This window comes from Loxodonta africana, chromosome 1 (genome assembly GCF_030014295.1).
Source record: "Loxodonta africana isolate mLoxAfr1 chromosome 1, mLoxAfr1.hap2, whole genome shotgun sequence".
NCBI classification, from domain to species: domain Eukaryota; kingdom Metazoa; phylum Chordata; class Mammalia; order Proboscidea; family Elephantidae; genus Loxodonta; species Loxodonta africana.
In genome coordinates, this window is record NC_087342.1 from 40791661 (window position 1) to 40797796 (window position 6136).

Below are 6136 nucleotides of genomic sequence, written 5' to 3' on the forward strand. Positions count from 1 at the left end.
TCTTCCAGCTCCATCAGTACTGTGGCATGTATCAAGACTTAACTTCTCCTACTGGCTGAGTAGTATTCCATTGTATGTATGCACCATATTTTATCTATTCATCTGTTGATGGGCATTTAGGTTGTTTCCACTTTTTGGCTATTGTGAGTAGTGCTGCAATGAACATTGGTGTACAAGTCTCTTTTTGAGTCTCTGATTTCAAGTCTTTTGGGTATATACCTAGGAGTGGAATTTCTGGGTCATATTATGGTAGGTGGGGTCTGTTTCCTAGTATTTTGTTGAGGATTTTTGCATCTATATTCATAAGAGATACTGGCCTGTAGTTTCTTTTCCTGTGGTGTCTTTGGTTTGGGTATCAGAGTTATGTTTACTTCGTAGAATGAATTAGGGAGTATTCCTTCCTTCTCTGTCTTTTGAAAGAGTTTAAACAGTACTGGTATCAATTCTTCTCCAAATGTTTGGTGGAATTCCCCAGTGAAACTATATGGTCGAGGACTTTTTTCAGGGAGGGAGAGGTTTTTGATCACTCATTTGATCTCTTCATGTGTTATGGGTCTGTTGAGACTTTCTATTTCCTCTTGAGTCAGTTTGGGTAGGTTTTGTGCTTCTAAGAGCTTATCTATTTTGTTTGTCTAGGTTATCCAATTTGTTTTCACACAGTTGTTCATAATATTCTGTCGTAGTTCTCTTTATTTCTATCAGGTAGTTGTAATGTCCCCATTTTCATTTTGGTTGTCTGCATCTTTTCTTTACTTTGTCAATCTAGGTAAAAGTTTTTCAATTTTATTGTTCTTTTCAAAGAAGCCATTTCTGGTTTTACAGATTCTTTCTATTGTTTTTCTGTTTTTGATTTTATTTATTCCTGCTCTGATCTTTGTTATTGCCTTTCTTCGCATAGGTTTAGGCTTAGTCTGCTCTTCTCTTTCTAGTTCCTGGAGTTGTCAGGTTAGGCTGTTAATTTGAGATCTTTCATCTTTTTTTTTTCTGTAGACATTTATTGCTATAAGTTTTTCTCTGAGTACTGTCTTTGCTGCATCCCATAAGTCTTGGTATGTTGTGCTTTCATTTTCATTTGGTTCTAGGAAATTTGTGATTTCTCTTTTGATTTGTTCCTTGATCAGTTGGTAGTTTAATAGTGTGTTGTTTAATTTCCATATATTTGTGTATTTTCGAGGTCTTTTTCTGTTATTAATTTCTAGCTTCATTCCGTTGTGGTCAGAGAAAATACTGTGTATAATTTCATTCTTTTTAAATTTTTAAGACTTGCTTTTTGACCTGAAATGAGGTCTATGCTGAGAATGATTCATGTGCACTGGAGTAGAATGTATATTGTGCTGTTTTTGGGTAGAATGTTCTATATATGTCTGTTAAGTCTAGTTGGTTTTAGTGTTATTAGGTTCTCTGTTTTCTTGTTGATTTTCTTTCTAGACATCCTGTCTGATATTGAAAGTGCTGTATTGAAGTCTCTGACTATTATTGTAGCACTATCTATTTCTTTCTTCAATTCTATCAGTGTTTGGTTTGCATATTTAGGTGCATATGTATTTATGATTGTTAAATCTTCTTAGTTAATTAACTCTTTTATCACTGTATAATTTTCATCTTTATCTCTTCTGACAGATTTTGTCTTAAAGTCTACTTTGTCTGATGTTAAGATTGCCATCTCAGCTCTCTTTTGTCTGTTATTTGCATGGAATACTTTTTTCCATCCTTTCACTTTCAGCTGATTGTATACTTGGGTTTAAGGTGTGTCTTTTTTTACTCTCTGACTTTCAGTTGGAGCATTTAGTCCATTTATATTCACTGTAATTACTGATAAGAAGTGACTTACTTGTGCCATTTTGTTGTTTGAGTTTTGTGTGTCTTAAGCCTTCTTTGTCTTTATGCTTAATTACTGCTTGCTTTTGTGTTTTGTTGGTTCATTGTAGTGAGCCTCCTTTGTTCCCTTTTCCTTTTGTGTATTTGTGTGTGTGTGTGTCTGTGTGTCTGTGTGTGTGTGTATTTTCTTAGTTGTTACCATGAATATTACATTTAAGAGCATTTTTTTTATATATATAACATTCTGGGGTTAGTACCAACTTAACTTCAGTAACATACAACAAATTCTGTATCTATATCATTCCTCCCCCCTTTTGTTGTTATCACTAATTACATCTTTATATATCATGTGCCCTGTAACATAATTTTGTCCTTGCCTTTATATATTTGTTATTAAAAACATGAAGGACAGACATTTAAAATTTCTATGAGGTCCCATTTATTTATTTTGTCATTTGCCATTTGTGCTTTTGCTATTATATTAGATAATCCATTGTTGAAAGCTAGGCCTGACAGCATTGCCCCTCCTTGTTTTTCTAAGAGTTTTATGGTTTTAGTTTTCATGTTTAGGTCCTTAATCCATTTTGAATTTGTTTTTGTGTATGTTGTGAAGCATAGATCCTGTTTCATTTTTCTGTATGTGGAAATTCAATTTCCCCAGCACCATTTATTGAAAAGATTCTTCTTCCTCCATCGAATAGACTTCACACCCTGTCAAAAATCAGTTGGCCATAGATGTGTGAGTTTATTTCTGGACTCTCAGCTCTATTCCACTGGTCTATGTGTCTGTTGTTATGCTGTCACCAGGCTGTTTTGATTACTGTATCTATATAGTATGTTGAAAGAGCCAATTTAAAACTCAACAGTATCCTGAATATTTCAGAACACTTGGCCAGTTGCTAACATGGAAATACAATTACAGTGACGATGTTCATTCCCATCCCGTTCCCCAGTTTGCAGGGCCTCCCACCTTGCCACCATGGCACTCAGTGTACGTGGAATTGTGAACTCAGTGGCCCTTTGCCCCTTTAAAAATACCTGCTAAAATTTCTGACTGTCCAGGTGCAGGCATCAGAGGAAGTGCCTGAGTTCCTTGTCTGCTCAAATATCACTGGCAATTCCACAAATGTTTATGTCACAGGTGAAAACAATATCTTTTTTTCTTCCCACAAAGTTTTTTTCTGAGGGTACTTCACAATCGAACCTTCATATATTATTGGTGTGTGAGACCTAGGGTCAAATGAGTGCCCTTGTGTTTAACCTGACAACCACACAAGAAGTGTTGGCTGTTGAGAAGAATTGGATTTGTTTGCTCCCTCTACGGCAGACCCAGCAGGAAAAGGCCTTTCCCCTCTTTGTGTTCATTTCTTTTCCAACTTGTCCTCTATTTCTTATCAGTGTCTGCCAGCCACAGAGGACTAATGACCTTGAATTCACCCTCACTGGTAACCTTTACCTAAGTTATTTATCTAATCATTTTGTATTGATATTTTAAGCTAGATAGGCAAGGGGTGATTCCCCTCGCCTCTTGAGAAGAGGGAAGGGAAGGGAGGAGATGTAGAAAAACACCAATAAGCTTTATTGAGTTCAAGTTCGGGCTTGAGTCATGGTCTGGGGTGATGGGCTGTGCAGGGGCTGGGAGAATGGAATGAAATGGAATGAGACAAAGGGCTGGCCTCCAAACCAGGAATTACATTACCTTGCAGTTTCCTGTATCCTTTCTTTAAGGTAACACTTCACTTTTTTTTCATGCCAACTCAGGCCCAGCTAGTGGTCAGATTCTGTCCATCAAGGAGTGGGAAGAGGGAAAGTGGCAGGTAGTTTCAAATGCTGGCATCTTCCAGGTAGAGTTCTCCAGAGGATGGAAGCTAATTTCTTGTGCTTCCTTGGCTTTCCAATAGTATTTACTTCTTTTAACCAGTAAAAACTGAAGCAAGTATTCACAAATAAAAACATTTGATAACTTGATTGGTTAGGTTTCTTTCTTGCTATATTATTCCTGGGGCGTTTGTTGAGGCACTTGCTGAGCCCCTGTTCCTGCCCAAACATATTTCTTGTGCAAATATAGTTGCATGGACTCAGACCTCCTTCTAACCTAGGGTGGAATATATGTCCATCCCTTCCCTTAACAGTACTGCAGACTTTCTTCCTGAGTCCTCCTTGAAACCAACTTTTTCATATTCTGTCTAAATAATTTCAAAGGCTGTTTACTTTTTCTATTGAAATTGTATAGTTTTATTTTTTAACCAGTTTGAGCTTGTATTATGAGTTCTCTTAGCCCTGGTGATGCAGTGATTAAGTGCTCAGCTGCTAACTGAAGGGTCAGCGGTTTGAACCCACAAGCCACTTCGAGGGAGAAAGATATGGCAGTCTGCTTCCGTGAAGATCACAGCCTTGGAAACCCTGTGGGGGCAGTTCTACTCTGTCCTTTAAAGTCACTATGAGTTGGAATCCACTTGACGGCAATGGGTCTGGTTTTGTTGATTGAGTTCTTTCAGGAAAGGGGCTTATGTAGTCTGTTGAACTTTCTATTTACTCTTTAGATTTTAATATACTTACTCAGTGCAGGTGCTCCAAAGTATCAAAAATATTTGTTGATAATACCACAAAGACCTCATTAAATAGCATTACATTTAACTGTATAAAAGAGATTTATTGAAAAAAAATGCTTATCGACTTCAAAGGCAATTTGTTAGTTGTCGTTAGTTAGTCGTTAGTTGCCATCAAGTCATCGCCAACTCACTGAGAGCTTATGTGTAACAGAAAGAAACTTTGCTTGATTCTGCATTATCGTCATGGTTGTTAGTATGTTTGAGTCCATGTTGAGGCTCTTGTGTAGTGCCTTCCAACTTAGGGGGCTCATCTTCCAGCAGTGTATCAGACAATATTCTGTTGTGGTCCACAAGGTTTTCATTGACAAATTTTTGGAGGTAGACCAGCAGATCTTTCTTCCTAGTCTATCTTAGTCTGGAAGCTCTGCTGAAATCTGTCCACCACGGGTCACCCTTCCGGTATTTGAGATAGTGGTAGTATAGCTTCTAGCATCATAGCAATACACAAGCCACCATGGTAAGATAAACTGACAGATGGGTGGTGGTTATACTTAGTTTGTATCTACTATATAGAATGAACAGGTAAGTACTGAGATTACAAGATGAAAGCACGACCCAGAACTTCAACTTCTGGATATATTCAAAAATGAGTACTATAGCCGCCAAAAATATGTACAAGTATGTCCATAGCAGCATTGTTCTTAGCCACAATCTGGAAACAATTTAAATGTCCAACAGCAGAATATAGGTAAATAAGTTGTAGTATAAAATGGGCACCTGTAAGTATAGGTAGTCTCTGTGAATCCTGTGAGCCAATCTAGAGAATTAATGAACTCACAGGGGGCAAATGAGAACCATCATTTGAGAATGAGAACTAGATAGGCTGGTGTCTACCTATTTGGCAGCTGGAAGGGTGGAGTCCTTCTAAATTGTGAACTTTGACTTAGCTTGGGGTAGCTAATTCAGAGAAGGGCTGCACAGGCAGTCAGTTGATCTGCAGGAGGGTGTCTGTTCAGCTTGTAAGGTCTGACTTAACTGTGGGTGGTTAGGGTCAGAGAGAGAAAGTGCCTCATGGGCAGCTGGTGATGAAAATAATGGAGATATGGAAAGGTGAAAACTGGATCCATTTCCGTGTGGGAACTGGATTCATGCTTATGCTTACCACATAGTTAGGTAATGAAGGTGGGGTTTGCCCACCATGTCCCTTGTTTCTTAGCAGTGCAGGGGTGTTGACTGGGAGGGGCACATGGTAGGCTTCTGCGGTTCTAGAAATGTTCTACATCTTGACATGGGTGGTGGTTACACAAGTGGATACATATGTAAAATTTGATTGAGCTATATGCTTCAGATTTGTGCATTCTGCTATATGTCAGTTGTGTTGTTGTTGGGTGCTTTCTTAGTTACTGCTGCTATAACAGAAATACCACAAGTGGATGGCTTTAACACACAGAAATTTATTTTATCAGAGTTTAGGAGACTAGAAGTCTGAATTGAGGACACAAGCTCCAGGGGAGGGCTTTCTGTCTCGGTCAGTTCTGGGGGAATGTCCTTGTCATCAATCTTCCCCTGACCTAGGAGTTTCTCAGCACAGGGACCCTGGGTCCAAAGGATATGCTCTGCTCCTGGCTCATCTTTCTTGGTGGTATGAGGTCCCTCTCCTCTCTGCTCAATTCTCTCTTTCATGTCTCAAAAGAGACTGATTCAAGATACAACCTAATCCTGTAGATTGAGTCCTTCCTCATTAACATAACTGCCTCAATCCTGCC